This window comes from Hibiscus syriacus, unplaced genomic scaffold (assembly GCF_006381635.1).
Source record: "Hibiscus syriacus cultivar Baekdansim isolate YM2019G1 unplaced genomic scaffold, ASM638163v2 tig00111095_pilon, whole genome shotgun sequence".
NCBI classification, from domain to species: domain Eukaryota; kingdom Viridiplantae; phylum Streptophyta; class Magnoliopsida; order Malvales; family Malvaceae; genus Hibiscus; species Hibiscus syriacus.
The window spans coordinates 9,547,807-9,567,447 of NW_024062980.1; positions in this window are offsets into that span (position 1 = coordinate 9,547,807).

Sequence of the window (19,641 nt, forward strand, 5' to 3'; positions counted from 1 at the left end):
CTTACACAGCAGAGGCGTGATCGTCACACTGAGTCACTCGGTATTAGATATGTGAGTGATTGGTCTTAGTGCTAGTGGGAGATTGTTAGAGTATGCTCAAAGACCAATCATATGATGCTTGTAATAGTACTTTTATTTACAGATTTTATTGAATAAAGGTATTACCGCTATTATTTTCATTTATATATATGTGTTTAACATAAACTGGAAGATAATAAAGTCCATAAAATGACATAATTGTTATTATTAAAAGATCCCTAGTCAAGTATTATTATGGGCATGGAAAATAATAATACGCTTAAGACTAACATGTTATTGATTGATGACAATGAGTTGTCATTGACATAGAGATGTCAGAATTGATACATGATTATATTGTTAGAGAACAATGTATTGGATTGACCGACCATGAGCATATATCTTGGATTATTATGTGACAGTCATAACATTGCTCATGGTGATGACTATATGTATGATCCTCAGACTTGAGATCAATATTATCCCAACATATATTGTTGTATGTTTTGATACAGCTAAACAAGCTCCATAACTGGTTGCTCTATAAAGACCATTATTGAATATATCTTAATATATGTAGTGGGTGTGTATGATTAAGATAGGATTTTCCTTCCTATATAATAGGAAATATATCACGAGCCACTTGATTGAGTAAGACTAGAAACGCATGGCCATGCTCGAATAAGTTGATATGAGATATCATAAATTATTCATTAATTAAAGTCTACTCTAGATATCAAGAAATAATAGATAGGTTATACAAGTGTGACTATTCCAAGACTTGTGCCTATTCTAGATATAAAGGACATAAGGATGTAATACATAAAAGAGTAATCACCAAGATGATATGTCGAATCATATTTTCTTGTAACTTAGGTGACAATGATATATTGCTAGATGTCACTCATTGTATGTAATATTAGAATTGTTCTAATAATTACTGCTAATGTTACAAGAACCTACAAGGTCACACCCTAGGATTGAAACGAGCAAAGATGTACAATTTGTTGTACGTTACTAAAATATATATCTAGAGTTAATTAAATATATGTTTTAATAATCTCGAATATTTAATTTCAATTAATTAATTAATTATAGATTTAATTAATTTGAAATAATAAAATCCCCAATATGATTAGGGTAACTTGGAATAAAGAGGATTATTAAATTCTAATTAATTAAATATAGATTTAATTAATTTAAAATAATAAAATCCTAATATGATTAGGGTAACTTGACTATAAAAGGGTGTGTTAGCTCTAGCAGTCGTTTTAGCAAAAAAAACACACACAAACCCTTCAGTCGTTTTCTCTCAAAACAGTTTTGGGGAAAACTAATATTGCTCTCAATCGGGTGAACTGAGCAGAGGCCAAGTCGTGATTTCGTGGAGGCTTTCGATTCAAATCGATCTACACCACCATATTCACTGTTGTTCATGTTGTTTTCAAGGAACCCATTGTAAGTATTCGCATCTCTTCCTCCCGATTTCAGTTTTTCGTACTTGGATCGGTGGTGAGATCGTCGAGTTTTGTTTCCGCTGCGCCATGGGTTGCGCCGACGGTCTTAACAATTTCAGCCCTCAACAAAAATATTTGGCCTTAACATGTTCAATAGTCATATCAGTCAACTCCCTTTCCTAGTCATGATTCCTTGTTATTGTGTGTGCGTGATTGTAACCAGACTATGCATAAAGGTAATTAGAAAAAATTAAAGTAAGAACTTCTGGATTGTCAAGGCATCAAATTATCTGTCAGGCTTAGTTTATACTCCTAGTTGTTTATCAATTTCTTATTTATTTATTCACTTTTTTATAGGGGAGTCAGCTCATCACACTTATCGTTCCACACTCTAGGTGAAAGGGAGCATACCTTCCACCCCCAAGTTAGTCAGGTAGAGTCATCCTGTGACTACTTCCATTCACTCATATGCCTTGGCTACTCTTAATTTCTTATGGAGTTTTTCTGTTTATGCCTTTGCACAGAGGAGTGTCCCTTTTTATTTTTCAAGTTTTTAAACACTAGGGAGCTTCACTTTACCCTTAAAATATTTTTGAAGTCTCAATAAATAGAAAGTTCTTTCCTAAAAATTTTGCAGATTACCTTAAACAGAGACAGCCTACAATCGTGTTTGTAAATTTCAAAGAATCATGCCTAGCGTTAGTTCTCTTCCTTAGACAGTCTTACAATAATTATGGCCTAGGCAATCAAATTATGCATTCATCATTGTGCATCCTTAATTCATTCCTAACAATAGACTTAACCTACTTATGTCATGACAACCAAAATTTTCAACCAATCATCATCGATTGCTTTTTTAACAAAGTATGGAAAAATATGGCACAATACCTACCCCAAACTTGAGGAATACGTTGTCCTCAATGCATGATAACTAAAACTACATGATGCTATATGGAGATGCGAAAAAGAAAAAAAACTAGAATGAGAACTTACTGTGGTGGGGTGGCTTGACTGCTATCGGAGGTTGAGAAAGATGAGGAGTTGAGGAGCTCTTCTGTGTCACCTTAGCCCTCCTCTGGTACGGGCGAGACATGGGTTGCCAGTGGTGGCACGTCAGTGGGTACTCTTGGGGAAACCTCTGGAGGGACATTCGATGTCGAGGCGTGGAATGTGCTGCCTCCAGTAGTGTATTTGAGGATGACGCTGGGAAAGGGCGGCAAATTGGCGTTTGTATTCAGGAGAAACTCTTTGAAGAAGGTTGTGCATCCCTTGCCTTGAGATACTAAAATAGATCTCCATGTGATCCTCTAGGCGCCTGATTGTTTCATACATTTCTCGTGTGTACGTACCCACAGTGGCCATTCTAGCCGCGGCAACCGATTTTGCTCCCCACTCCAAACCTTCATGTGGGGTGTTGTCATCGAAAATATCAACTCGGGTACCTTCTTCTTGGTGATACCCTCCTTGGATTTAATGATATCCTCAAAGGGATCATCAGGGACCTTCTTTTTCCTACACAGTGTGGTAATCAAGTTGGGAAACAAAGATTGCTCCGGATCCTCTTAGCACATTCGTGAATTTGCTCAAAGATGATTTCACCAACATCAATCTTCCTCCCATATATTATTGAGTGCAAGAGCATTAGTCTTTTCACGAGCACCGTTATGTTGTGAGACATAGGCATAAGCTTGCCCTTGAGGAAATGGTTCCATAACTTGAAGATCGATTTAAGGGCTCAGCAATCAACTCTTTTCCTTGTTGGGGTATTCCCTTCGAACTTGGCCCAGCCGAAGCATAAATCTTATAGAACTCTATTATACATTTCCTGATCTACCTCAGCCATAAATTTCTTTTGCTACTCTTCCACCTTCCCCAACTTAAAGTATCGGTTGAGTGCAGAGGGGGAAAATCGAATAAGCTTTCTTCGAACATACACTGTGTGGTTAGACAGGTCCTCGAGATGGGCGTAGATCTCCCTTACCATCGTCAATGCTACAGCCTTGGGATAGTGAGCAAACGTCTCCCAATTGTGCTTCTTTATCACGTCCATTACCTCTGGTCCAAACTGCTCTTCATCCTCTGCTGAAAAGACAAATCCATCTTCCAAATACACTTGATGTTTTTGGAGGATTTTGAAGCGTGCTTCGGCTTCGGCTGTTTAGAAACACTCAAAGCTCGATGTTGGGGTTGGGGTTTTTTGTGATCTGGCCATGGTACTTTGTTGGTGTGGCAAAATCAGTGGTGGCGATGGGGAGGATTTCGTTGAGAGAAAGAAAATTTTTCTTGTTTGGTAAAGAAAGAGTGAGCCATGATGAAGAAGAATAAGTTGGACAGGTTTTTTTTTCTTTGGAAAGTAATGGGTGGTTTCGTGGTAGTTTTGTCCTTACACGAGGGAAAAGATTTTTGTATTTAATGAGAAATATTTGATTGGACATAAAGTGTGGAAAAGATCTCTTTCCCTCTTTATTCTGTCGCCAAAACTATGCACCCTAGGGTTTTCTTTCTTTTCATGCATGCTCCAACTCCCCATGCTACCACGTGTGATTTGTATGCCTAAAATAAAGAAAATAAAATAAAACGGATAATGAAAGCAGAAAATAACTTAATTTATTTATGTACAAAATTCAAATTTTTGACGCCTAGGCAACAAAAATTTTTTTTCAAGTAAAGGAAACTCTTGGGCATCATGTGCCAACGATGTCGGTTTGTCGCGCATGACTGGGGATCCTTCGTACTCCTTGAGTCTCTGCCCATTCACCTTGAAGATGGAACCATCGTGTTGGTTCCGGATTTCAATTGCTCCATTGTCATGGACTTAGTGTACGATGAATGGTCCTGACCATCGTGATTTTAACTTGCCTGGAAATAACTTAAGACATGAATTGTAGAGCAGTACATGTTGTCCAGAATAAAATTACCTCGGCAATATTTTTCTGTCATGCCATCGTTTTGTTTTCTCCTTGTATAGGCAGGCATTTTCGTATTTGTGTGCTCTGAATTCATCCAGCTCGTTCAGTTCCAAGAGTCTTCTTTCTCCAAAAAGTTGGGCGTCCATGTTTAACCTTTTGATGGCCCAGTAGGCTTTATGTTCAAGTTCAATAGGTAGATGACACTCCTTTCCGTAAACCAGTTTGAACGATGACATTCCTAGCGGTGTCTTGAACACTGTGCAGTAGGCCCATAGTACTTCATCTAGCTTTGGCGACCAGTCCTTCCGACTTGGGTTGACCACTTTCTTAAGGATCTGTTTAATTTCTCGGTTAGACACTTCGGCTTGTCCATTAGTCTGAGGGTGATATGCCATAGAAATCCTGTGTCGCACTCCATATCGTTTCAGTGCCTTGGCAATCAATTTGTTGTCAAAATGTTTGCCCTCATCACTAATGATAGCTCGTGGTGTTCCAAAGCGTGTGAATATATTTTTATGCAAGAATTTTAACACCGTCTTGGAATCATTTTTTGGTGTTATGATGGCTTCAACCCATTTGGATACATAGTCCACTTCCAAGAGAATGTACAAATCTCCAAATGATGTGGGAAAGGGTCCCATGAAGTCTATTCCCCATACGTCGAAGAGTTTAATTTCTAGAATATTTTGCCATGGCATTTCATGTCGTTTTGATATGTTTCCTGTTCGTTGGCATCTATCACATGACTTATAGAATTCATGTGCATCCTTGAACAAGGTTGGCCAATAAAATACAGACTGAAGCACTTTCGTCGTTGTTCGCATTCCACCAAAATACCCTCTATATGGTCTCCACATTGCTTGAATTGAAATGGTTCATCCCAGTAGAAATGTCGAACACATGTCAAAACTTCTTTTGGTCCTGGCTAGATAAATCAGGAGGAACAATACCACTAATAAGAAAGTTAACTATGTCAGCATACCACGGTGCAGCCGTGAAAAATAATATTTTCTCATCAAGGAAATCCTCTTTAATTTCTGTTATGTCAGGACAATCAAGTTTGTTATCTAGCCTAGGCAAATGGTATGCCACTTAATTTTCTATACCTTTTCTATCCTTAATCTCTAAATCGAACTCTTGTAGTAATAATATCCACCAAATTAGTCTAGGCTTTGCATCTTTTTATTAATCAGATATTTAATGGTAGAGTGATATGTATGCACAATTACCTTAGTGCCTATTAGATATGGCCTAAACTTATCGAATGCAAACTACTACAAAGAGTTTTTTTTCAGTTGTGGTATAGTTTACTTGTGTATCATTAAGAGTAAGACTCGCATAGTATATAATATGAAAGATTTTACTTTTTCGTTGCCCTAGCACTACTCTGACTGCATAATCACTAGCATCGTACATGAGCTCAAATGGTTCGTTCAAATCAGGTGGGATAATAATTGGTGCTGCCGAAAGCTTTTTCTTCAAATCTGTGAAGGCATTCAAACAATCAGTAGTAAATTCAAATGGATGATTTTGTTGAAGAAAATGACACAAGGGTTTAGATATTTGAGAAAAATCCTTTATGAACCACCTTTAGAAGCCTGCATGTCCAAGGAAACTGCGTACACCTCGTACGTTGGTGGGTGGAGGTAGGTTAGCAATCATGTCTACCTTGGCTTTATCGACTTCGATTCCTCGACATGAAATTTTGTGACCCAACACTATTCCTTCGGTCACCATAAAATGGCATTTCTCCCATTTCAGCACTAAGTTGGCTTCTTTACATCGTTTCAGTACCTTGGATAGATTGCCGAGACATCGGTCAAAATCATCACCCGACACGGAGAAATCGTCCATAAATATTTCCATACATTCTTCCACCATATCTAAAAAGATTGCCATCATGCATATTTGGAATGTAGTTGGAGTGTTACACAGTCCAAACTGCATTCGTCTAAATGCATAGGTACCATACGGGCATATGAAAGTGGTTTTCTCTTGATCCTCCGATGCTATGGCTATTTGGTTATACCCTGAGTATCCATCAATAAAGTAATAAAATGCTTTTCCCGCTAACCTATCAAGCATTTGGTCGATAAAAGGGAGGGGAAAATGTTCTTTCTTTGTGGCTTTGTTGAGCTTCCTGTAATCCATGCATATACGCCAGCCCGTGACTGTTCTAGTGGTGAGGAGCTCGTCAAGTTCACTTTTAACCACGGTCACACCACCTTTCTTTGGCACACACTGCACCGGGCTAACCCATGAACTATCGGATATAGGATAAATCACTCTCGTATCCAACCATTTTATAATTTCTTTCATGATTACCTTCTTCTTGATTAGGTTGAGCTTTCTTTGTGGTTCTACCGAAGTTCTATGGTTATCTTCAAGATTGATTTTATGCATGCATATGGTCGGACTGATTCCCTTCAAGTCTGTCATTTTCCCTCCGAGAGCTTTTCTATGCTATAACCAAACATTCAACAAATTATTCTCCTGTTCGGAGGTTAGATTGGCAGAGATTATTACTGGTAAAGTTTCATCAACTCCTAGGTATGCATACTTCAAGTGTGATGGCAAAGTTTTCAGTTCCAGTTTCTTTGCATGTTGTAGGGATGACTCTTGAGACTTAACTTCATCATAATCTAAAGGTTCGAATTTCATACCTGCCTTATTCTGAAGAAGCCTCGATTGATCCTTTGTCTTTCCTCCGTATCCTACATTGGTGTCGTTTTCAGGGCACTCATTGTTCATATTTCCGCTATCAAGGCCATGATTCCCAGAATCGGCTTCTGAAAATAATTCGTTGGGGCCAAAATTATTTTGTTCATGTATCTCGGTTATAGGATTATAATACAAAGTGTTGTATTCATCGAGCCTTAGATATTCATCGCGTCCAAGGATTGTTTTTTCTTCTACCTTATTAATGTATTGGAATTCATCCAAATCGTCCATATATTTCATGGAGTTGAATACATTGATGGTGACACTTCGCTCTCCTACTCGCATTGTGAACTCTCCCTTTTCACAATCTATTAGGATTCTTCCAGTAGCTAAGAGGGGTTGTCCTAGAATGATAGGTGTGTTTTCATCGGCTTCGCAGTCCAAGATGAGAAAATCAACTAGAAATACGAATTAGTCCACCTTTACTATAACATCTTCTATTCTTTCCTCGGGCCGTATATAAGACCGATCGGCCAGTTGTAGGATGACTAAGGTTGGACAGGCGTGATGCCCTTCTAGTTTCATAAATATGGATTTTGGTATCAAGTTTACACTTGATCCTAGATCAACAAGGGCTCGTCCTATGAAGTCATTACCAATTGAGCATGGTATTATAAAGTTGCCAGGGTCTTTTTGTTTTGGTGGGAGTTTGCTTACTGCCGAACAGATTTATGTTACCGTGGCAACACATTCTACCTTCTGTTTCTTCGTAACAATGTCCTTAAGAAACTTGGCATAGCATTTTCTCGATGGTTTCAAGTAAAGGCACGTTGATACACAATTGATCCAGAACATCAGCGAATTTCTTGAACTGGATGTCATCATCATGTTTCTTTAACCGTTGAGGGAATGGTGGTGGAGGTCTCACATTGTCTGCTGTTGGTGCTGGAGAATCTCTGGACGTGGCCATGAATTTCTCATTGTTTGAACGATACTTTTCTAAGCCTTCATTCATTTCTTTATCTTCAGGTGCTTCATCTTGTTCAACATTTTTAGCTCGATCCTCTGATTGTGTTATGCCATGGCGAGGACTGTTCAGGTGTTCTCCCCCAAACTTGTCATCTTGGTTGACCTATTTTCACTCCTTAGTGTAAGTACACTGCATTCCTCCTTCCAATGATGTTTAGTGATCTCAGTATCACTAGGGATATTTCTTTGTGGGTGAGAATGTAATGTCGTAGCTATTTGTCCCACTTGATTCTCCAATGCTCTCAGAGATGAACTATGGCTTTGCAAAAGTGTTGCTTGGCTTTGTAACAAATTTCTGTGATTTTTAATTGTTGCAGAATGTTCGTGCATCAAGGTCTTTGTGGAGGCCATGAATTCTTTTTTCGAAGCCATAAATTCCTGCAATTATAACTCCAAGGAGTTAGTATTGGAATTAGTATTAGAGGAAGAAACTATACCTTTATTGTTTTGCCAGGGCTGCTGATGATGCTGATTCTGAAAATGTTTATGGTCAGAATTATTTTGCTGTGGCCTGTAATTTGCTGCTTGATTGTTGTTGTTTCCTTGATTACTTCATGAAAAATTTGGGTGTTGTCTCCAACCAGGATTGTATGTGTTTGAATAGGGGTTATTATTGTTCCGATTGTAGTTGTCCACAAAATTGGTTGACTCATGGTTTTCTAGACATTCACTCTCATGATAATTGATGTGACAAAAGATGCATGCGTTGGTGGTCACCTTGACTTCTCGTACCTCATTAGGACGTTCCAAAATTTTTAACATATTGGTTATGGCAGAAAGTTAAGCGGCTTCCGAGTTTTTACCCTCTAATTCATATGCGCTAGATGTTTTTCTGCCTGTACCCAAACGTGTATTTGGGAATTGATAATTATTTACTATCCTGTCAATGATGTCAAAGGCTTCCTCGGGTGATTTGTCCAGTATGGTGTCATTTGCTGAGGCGTCTAACATCATTCAAGTTGGTGCATTGACTCTGTTGTAAAACATCACCACTTGCGTCCAGTCATGAAATCCATGGTTAACACATTTGCGAAGTAGAATTTTGTACCTATCCCAACAATCATACAATGATTCATCATCTCATTGGCGAAAACTTGCAATGTCATTGTGAAGCTGTGTATTCATATTGGGCAGATTATATCGAAGCAATAAACTCTTGTTTAAATCTGCCCATGGCTCCATTGAGCTGGAAGAAACTCTGCTTAGCCAGGCTCTTGCTCTATCGCGTAGGGAGTAAGGGAAAAGTTTCAGTTTAAGCACATCTTCATGTACTCCTTGTTATCGAAACAAATCGTTTATTTAAAGGAAATCATGAACAAGCTTCCTAGCATCCTCATTGGGTGAACCACCAAATTGTACAATAGAGTTTAGCATGTTAAACATCACCGGTTTAAGTTCGAAATGAGTGGCTTGTATTTCAGGTGCCACTATGCCTGGATTGAGGTCATCGAGAATTGGGTTCAAATGATCTCATATCATTCTTGGCCTTGCAACTTGAAGATTGATGGATACATTAAGTCCTAGATCTCCATTTGTCTTGCATTTGAATTTGGTTTAATTGTTCTCTGGTTTTTTGGGCACGCAACCTTTTTCTGAATGATTGCTCAACTTCAGGGTCGAATGCTTCCAAAGTCTTACTAGCAGATCTCAAGGTCGTGCAATAATAAAAACCTACAAAAGAAAATAGTAAACTGTGTTAGACTAATATATGGTGACAAGAAGAACTTGTTATGGCGAATGAAAAATTCGTCAGTTGCCAATCCCCTACAACGACGCCAAAAACTTGATCGCTTGTAAATATATATGCTAAGGCAAGCAAGTCTGTGGAAGTGTACACAATCAATGAAAGTAATATAGTAGTGAGTGAGTATCGTCTCCACAGGGATTGGTTGAGAGATTTATCTTTAGCACAACTAGAACTAGTGTCACAAACTAATTCCTACTGTCTTGTCAACTTAAAAACTAATATTAACGAAACAAGGAAATATTATAATGATTGCAGAAAAGTTTGGTTGAGGCAAAGTAATTATGCAGAATGCTGGAATAAAATAAAACAAGACAAGTGTTGACTTAAATATAATGCAAACAACCTCACATATTCATACTTATCACAGAGAACTTATGTTAAACTTTTGTATTGACAACAATTATTCTAATTCTAGAATGAATTATTATGACTTGCTAAAGCTGCCCAATAGGATTACTAGGTATTCTTAGACGGTTGCTATGGCAATACTCCTCAGGGTTAACTACAACCCTTGGTTTGTCAAACTATTGTTATAGCAATACCCCTCATAAAGTGCATTCTAAACAAAATTTAGCTTTAAAATATTGACACTTAAACAAAATTGTATTTCAACAAAGAGTAACAAAAATATTAGTAACAAATGAAATTCAATATATCCAAGTCTAAAATACTTTATGCAATATCCAATGTTGAAATTAAGTGCAGATGCATAAAGCTTTTCAAAAATGTTATGCATTTTAAAAATTTGATATCAAATGTTAGAGAGATATCTTTAACATTTAAAACACATGCATAAACATTTAAAATTTAGGTCAAAAATTTAAAATTTGTAATATCAGAGCATTTGAAAAGTTTATATCAATTGTTAGAGAGATATCATTTGCGTTTAAAATCAATTTTGACCAAAATTAACTATGATTAACTAAAAAATTATGAAAAATCATTAAAACTTTAAAATGTTCATCATAAAACCTTTTTAACATACATGAGATGAAAAACAAAACATAATCATGTAAGATCAAAACTCATGCATGCCAAAAACCAAATGAGTAACCAATTATGCAAAAATAAAAAACTTTTAAGCCTAGAGGTTACCCACTTTTTTTAGAGTGTGGCTAGAGCATCTTAATTTATTCATTTTCATGATCATTGCTTCCACACACCTACAAGGGACATTTATTTGGATTTTGGTATCCAAATTGCTTTGGATCCTTGGACGTTAGTTTCAATCCCCCTTGTTCCCTTAGGAACTCATACTTGTCTAATTTTAAAAGATTTTTTCTCTTTATGGGACAAGTATGTTCCAAATGACCATAAAAATGACAATGTGAGTATTTTGTCATTTTTAAACATAATGAGTTGTTTTGAGAAATTGATTCTTTTTCTTTTGTTAAGCTCTCAAGATTAACTTTCAAATAAAAATTTTCTTTTTCTAAATCATTGATTTTGACTTTTGAAATATCTAAATCATTTTTCAAAATCTCATTTTTAATCTCAAAATAAACTTTTTCTTTCAAAACCAAATCATTTTCAACTTTAAGTTTTGAAATCAATTTATTATATTTGGAATTCATGGTCTCAAATTCCAAATACAACTCATTATAAGCAACTTGTAACTTATCAAAATAATGTGAATTTAAATCATTTGAGTTAGAAGATATCATTGAATCTCCTTCGATGGCCATGAGGAAAAGGTTGGCTACTTCATTTTCATCATTGGAGTCATCTTCATCACTCCAAGCTGCCATAAATGCCTTTTTCTTACTTGATCTATTCTTCTTTAGGAGAGGGCATTCATACTTGACATGCCCCGTTCTATGAAAATCTTTGATTGCTAAGACTTTAAAAAAATAGTAGATCATCTTCCTCACAAGCTTTTTATTAGAGATTACTTCTCCAAATGCCTTGAGATCATTGACAATCACAGAAAATATATCCTTCATATCTTTGATGTCTTCATCGGGTTTCAACTTGAAATTCTCGTAGCTATGGTTGAGAAGACTTATCTTGGTTTCCCTCACTTCATCGATTCCTTCATGAGTGGCTTGGAGTTTATCTCATATCTCCTTGGCATTGAAACAAGAGAAGACTCTTCAATATTCATCCGGGCCTAATTCACAAAAGAGAATGTGCATAGCCTAAGCATTGATTTGGAACTTCTTTTTCTCTCCATCACTCCAATCGTCCATCTTGCCGATTGGAATGGTCTAGCCTTTCATGATAGAGTTCCAAGCTCCTAGATCGTTGGCTTGAATAAAAAGCATCATCATATTCTTCCAATAGGCATAATTTGCTCCATTGAAGTAGTGTGGCTTGTTAATCGGTTGTGAATCTTTAATATAGTATGCACCGGATGTTGAAGCCATTTTTTTGTCGGTTGCGTCAGGAATCGGTAGAGCTTCTTAGAGGATCGTCTCAAGGTGGTTAAACATTCTAATGTGTTAAGCTCTAATACAAATTGTTAGGATTTGAAAAGGCTCAATTGAACAACCGAAAATATGGAAAGAGTGTTAATTGGAAATAATTTGATTAGGGAGTAAGGAGAGCAAAAGATAAGACAATGAACACAAAGATTTATAGTGGTTCGACCTCTCAACCAAGTCTACATCCACTACCTAAGCTCCTCACTTAGGATTTTCTAACAAATCCACTAATTTGTTCTTTCTTTTTCAAGGATCAAGAGTAACCTTTACAACTCCCTATCTTTTCAATTGGCTAAGATAGAACCAAACCCCTTTTACAAAAGGTAAAAAGAAGTAAACAAATAAACCTCTTAAAGATAGGTGTTTACAAAGAATTAAGCTCGCACAAACACAATATTTACAAGAAAAATGAAAATAAGAATGGAAAACTCTTCTCTTGTGTTTGATTGTTTGGATAGGTGTTCTAACCCTTCTTCAAGTGTCCTCAACTTGTATTTATATGTTTGAATGATTTTGTGGCCGTTTCTAGCCGTTGGGGTTTAATTTTCGTGCAAAATAAAGTTACCCAAAACAGAGGGTATCGGTACTCCTAAACTGAGTATTGGTACTACCTTTGTTATATTTAAATCAACTAATCGTTACTAGTTGTTGGGGACTAATGGTATCGATACTATGCCTATGGTATCGATACTACTATGTAGAGTAGTATCGGTACCTCTTTGGGTATCGGTACCATTTTTGCATTCTGAAATTTGAGCAATGCTGGTATTATCGATACTACCTAGTGAGTATCGATATTTCCCTTACCATTGGTATCGGTACCATATGAACAGTATCGATACTGTTCATGAGGTATCGATACTGTAAGAACAATATCGGTACTGCTTGTCCAGAAAATCATTTTGTGCTCAATTCCACTTTTAAATGGACTTTGAATTATTTTTGAAAACTTTGAAAAAAACTTTGAATAAATTCAATTCAAGTCCAAAAATATTTTTTCCTTAATTGTTATATCAAAATATAGTTCAACATAAAGTATCAAATTATGAATTTTAAAAAACTTAAAAGGACTAAACCTAAAATGTAGGCTCTGATATTAAAACTTAACAAGTTTTAGTAATTTATTTAATCGAATAATTAAAATGGAACCTCGAGCTTAAAAGCGAGGATCAAATCAAAAATTCACCTAAATTAAAGGACTAAGGTGAATTTAAACCTACGTGAAAGCTCTAATATTAAAACCTAACCAATTTTAGCAATGTATTGAATTGAATAATTAATATGAAACCTCGGGCATAAAAAGATGACCAAATTAAAAATTCTCCTAAATTAAAGAATAAAATATGAAATTAATCTAAAATGAATGTGATAATATTAATTCTAACTAATTTTAACAATTTATTGGATCAAATAGTTAATATGGAACTTCGGGCATAAAAACGATGACCAAATTAAAGATTATCCTAAATTAAAACTAAATTTAGAGACTAAATTGAAAAATAAAAAATAAAACCTAAAAGATTAGTCTAAATCAAGTAAACTAAATCTGAGACTAAAGTAAACAAACAAAAACATAGACTGGACTTAAAAGGAATTAAACAAATTAGAAACATAAATTTTTATAAATAATATGTAACGAATAAAAAAATAAATAAATAGTTATAAAAAGGAAATTAATGCACAGAATGCAAACTGAATAACAGAAAATAAGAAATGAAACAGATAAAATACAAAAACATAAAATATATTTAAAAGGAAAACTAAACTAAGGGGAAATGAAATCAATAGAGACAAACAGTAAAATAAAAATAAAAAGATTCTCCTAAATTAAAACTAAGTTTAGAGACTAAATTTAAAAAGAATTAAACCTAAAAGTTTAGTATAAATCAAGTAAACTAAATCTAAGACTAAATTAAACAAACATAAACACATGCCGGAATTAAAAGGAATTAAACAAATTAGAAACATATTTTTTAAAAATAATATGCATCAAATAAATACAAAAATAAATGAATAAATAAATACATATAAAAAAGGAAGTTAATGCACATAATGCAAACTGAATAAAAGGAAATAAGAAATAAAATAGATAAAAAAGACAAAAACATGAAATAGATTTAAAAAGGAAACTAAATTAAGGCGGAAATGAAATCAATATGGACAAACAATAAAATAGAAATAAATAAACTATTAAAAAGATATTTTGACCAATATTTTTCGTCGTTGACCGTTATAGTGTTGACATAACAGTTCACGGTAATAATGTAGCAGTCCACTGTGGCTAATGGTGTGGCATATGACATATGAGTTAAATTAATTTTTTTATTTAGTTCGAGAGTCAATTTGACTTTTTTAAAATGTTCAAGGTATTGTTTAATTTTTATAAATAAAAAATATTTTAAATTATAAATATAAAATTATTGAAGTATTCAAAAAAATGAAATATAAAAAATATTAAAAACAAAAATTAAATTATTAAAAAATTAAATATGCATGTTAAAATTATCAACAAAATTTAAAAATTGAATATATAATAGGTTATAAAATAATTACATATAAATTATTAAAAAATAAAAATATATATTTTTAAAAAGATATATTATACATAACATATTCATGTAACATATATAAATATTATCAACACTTATACAGAGTATTCTTACTAGATTAATCTATAATTACAAAATTCAAATTAGTCGACACATATAATTTTTAGATTAGACAAAATTTATTATGTTTTCTAATTATATTTTTGTAAGTATCGACTAATTTAAAAGCTAATTGTATATTAAGTTTTGACATAAAATATAATTAGAATATATAGTAAATTTCGACTAATCTAAAATTTGTAAGTCTCGACTAATTTAAATTTTTTAAAATTTTCAATTAATCCAATACAATTACTTTGTATAAATGTTGATGATATGTCTATATATTACATGTATGTATCATGTAAAATATATATTTTTAAAAATATTTTAAATTATATAATTTATCATGCAACCTGTGATATATATTCAATTTTTTTAATTTTAATAATAGTTTTATAATTTTTAATATGAATATTCAGTTTTTTAATAATTTAATTTTTATTTTTAATACTTTTATATTTACTTTTTTGAATATTTGAATAATTTTATATTTAAAATTTAAAATAAATTTTATTTTTTGAAAAAAATTAAATAAACCCTTGAATTTAAAAAAAACAATTTAAACCTCAAACAAAACAAAAAAAAACTAATTTAGTCCATCTACCATGTCATATGTCACGTCATCAACCATAGTAAACTATCATGCTAGCACCATAGATCGCCACGTCATCATTGTGAATTGTGACGCCAGCACTGTAACAGTCAACGACAGCAAATATTGCTGAAAGGGCCACATTGAATTTATTTTCTGAGTTAGAGGCCCACATTAAGAGAAAGAATACTACAAGGGTCACGATGGTTTTTCTAAAAGTACAAGGGCTTTGGGGTACATTTTTTCCTTTTTGTTATAAAAATAAGTGCTCGAACTATGTTTTGAAAAATGTTTTAGTGTTTAAAGAATTTTTCGCTAAAAATATGTGTTTAATGTCTCAAACGTTATATTTTTAGGTGTTCGTCGTTAAAAATCATCATTAAGTGTTTGTTAAGTGACACATGTCACGTTCTGATAATTTTAAATTTTATTTAAAAAATATAAAATATGTTTATTAAAAATAATATATTATTTGAAAGAAAAGTTTAAAAAAATCCCTCCACCCACCTGTCTCCTCTTTTTCTTTTCTCCCTTCCTCCTTCCTTTTTCTCCTACACCACCGCACCGGCAGCTGGTGGCGTACACCGTCACCCGTAGCTAGTGGGATACACCGCCACCACCAACAAATTTGTCGACGTCTGGCAACCCCTACCCCGACCAGTAATTACCCAAATCTACTGTCGAGCTTCACAAAACAGTAAAAAATTGTTTATTTCCCCTCACTGTCAAATCCTTATCCGGCCAGCCGTGATCATCACCGCTTCCATCAGTGAGAGCACCATCTCACACCGAGGAAAACCCAACCGTCTCCTCATCGAGTAGCACTGCAATTTGTCATGGAGGAAGCTTCGAAGCTCCTGTGAAAATCCAACTGGGGTTATTTTGTAACTTTTGAAAACTTTGGGGCTTTTTATAAATAAATTATTTTTTAAAAATTCTTTTTTCTTTTAAAATAATATTTTTTATTTATAAAATATCACAAAATTAAAAAAATATAATGGTAGACACATAAAAATATAATTGAGAAAATAGTAGACATCTATTTTTAACAAAAAAAATATTTAGACATTAAAATATTTTTTGATTTTTATATTAGGGTAAATTACACCGTTCCTCACTGAAAATTGTAGGTGTTACGAACATCATGATTTTTTCTCTTAAAATAACTATATTTTATGTTGCAGTTGAAGTTTTCAGTGTTGCGATGACCTTGAAAAACATTACAATACGACCGTTACACTGCATTTCAGTCGCAATTTAATATTATGTCAAAACCCCTCCAAAATACCTTCAACCTTTCATCTCCCTTACTCCGAAGACCACGAAAATCGCTCTAATTGCCTCCCGAATGAGATCTCAAACGACCCTGGACGTTGATCGATGAGACCCCAACATGAGGTTCTAATAAGGTAAACAAAATCTAACCCTCTCTCTATTTTATTTCGAAAACCAGAGGAAAAAATGGTACTGTAAACGTTAAAATGGAGTAAAATACCTTCAAAAAAAATTTTGTATTTCTTCTTTCGAAAGTTTTGGGGAGACCAACCGTCTACATGTATTTTGGGGGGTTTATAAAACCCCTCCGGGTTACGATCGGAAATGATAAAAGGCTCTCATTGGAAGCCAATACAAAATTTTCCAACTCATTTGATTTTGTCGCTTCTTACTCGCATGGCTTCGACGAAGTATGGGGAACCATTGGTCTTTCTCGCGTGAAAGGAAGCGTGGAGACTGTTGTTGATGGCTAGAAACTGAAAAGACACAACTGGTGGCTGTTGGAGAAAAGTGTGAAATCCTAATTGTTTTGGGTTGCAATGGATTTGGGTTGGCTGTTAGGTATTAATTCGTGGGATAACGGTTGTAATTAATTTCTCGAAAAATGAATTACTGAAAAATTAATTAATGGAATTTGAATTACTAAAAAATGAATTACTGGAATTTGAATTCTGAAAAATAAATTACATTTTTGGAAAACGTTTTTCGGAAAATGTTTTCCGTAAAATGAATTACATTTTTCTGAAAAACATCTGGAAAACGTTTTATGAAGTTTGGAAGATGTTTAAACTTTTTTTCCACTAGTCGAAGAGTTTTTTAAAAATTATTTATTACAAATATTAAATACAATAAATAATATTATTTATCATAAAATTTATTTATTATTAAATAGTATTTTTATAATTTTATTAATAAAAATATTAATTTTTGTGTATTTTAGTGAAATAAAAATATTATAAATTATATTAATTATTTTATTAAAGTAATAGTATTATATTATATTTTAAAAATATTAATTAGTATATTTTAAATATCTTTATTAAAATATTATTTAAATATATAAATAATATTATTCATTATTAAATATAAAAAAAAATTATTATATATTATTAAAATAAAAATATAATATCTTATATTATTATAATATAATTGATTATTTTATATAATATTAAAAATATAATATTATATTATTATAAATATTAATAAATAAATAAATATTTTGATGAAAATGATATTAAAATATTTTATTAATATTAAATTCATAAAATAAAATTATTTTGAGTATTTATTCTTTGAAGTGAAAAGTTCAGAAAATGAATCCGTAAGTTATTTTCCAAAAAACACAAAGGAAATTTTGTTACTAGGAAAATGAATTACGTTCCGGAAAACAAATTATGTGAAACAAACACTGGAAAACATTTTCCGGAAAACGAATTACGTGAAACAAACACGGAAAAATATTTTTTGGAAAACTAATTACGTGAAACAAATACGAAAATTCAGGAAAAACTAATTTCGTAATTCCAATTACGGCAAACAAACAGACACTAAATAGAAATTTTGTATATACACGATTGGTCACTAAAGTTTGAGTCGAATTTTATTTTTTTTCACTGAATTTTTAAAAATAATAAATTGATCACTAATATTATCGATTTGTAATAAAATAACCGCTCGTGATTACCTAAATGACGAAAAGGTGAGTTGGACCCTTATTTGATTGCCTGACTCTTTTCTTGCTTATTTGACCTGTTGACCGCTTGTCTGGCGTGTTGACTGTTCACCTCTTATGAAAGTTGAACATGCACTATCGTAGAGATCCCCTACCATCACCGTTGATTCAGTTTTTGTTCTATCATCCAACTGGGAAGTCCTCGTTTTGGTTTTTAACGAAACCCCACTGACGTCTCCAGCTTGGGTTCTTTCTCAAACTTGAAGCTTCTCAATTTATCAAGCAATAGCCTCGAGTTTTCTGATGATGAATCCAGAGGTTTGTAGCTGAGTTTGTGTGTTGATCTTTCTTTCAACAATATTTCCGGTGACAACGTGATTCTCTTAAATTCTCCACAGTGGGTGCGGCGAGTTAGAGGTCTTGGAGTTGAAAAGAAACAAGATTAGTGGTGAAATAAACGTCTCAAACTGCAAGAATTTGCAGTTTTTGGATATTTCATCGAACAAATTTTCAGCTGGAATTCCTTTATTCGGAGACTGCTCGACCTTGGAACATATTGATATCTCCGGAAACTATTATCCGACGATATAGCTCGTTCAATTTCTTCATGTTCGAACATTAATTTTTTAAATCTATCGAGTAATCAACTTTCCTATCAGAATCCAGCCTTGCCAACTTCTAATTTGTAATATCTTTAGTCAGCTGAAAACAATTTTCAATGGGAGATTCCTTTGTATCTCACTCAAACTTGTTCAAGTCTTATTGTGCTCGATCATTCTTTTAATAATCACTATGGGTTGATTTCTAGTAGCTTTGGTTCTTGTAGTTTTCTGGAATCATTCAATATGAATCGGCTCCATGGAGGAACCCCTCAAGAGCTAAGGAACATCCGACCACTTAGACTTTGATTCTCAACTTCAATGAGCTAAATGGTAGATGTTGGCCAGATAAATGATTAACGGTCCAATTCACCTTTCCATCAATGAGGTTAACGGCAATTAATGGCGAATAATCATTTTGTTACAAATCGATAGTGTTAGTGACCAATTTGTATCTTCTGAAAGTTCAGTCAAAAAAATGAAAACTAACTAAAACTTTATTGACCATTGTGTAATTTATCCTTATTTTAATAAGGTGTTTATTTATAATAATAAATTAAAAAGAGATAAGAATGGTGAATACACCACCTGTGGCTGCTCTTCACCAT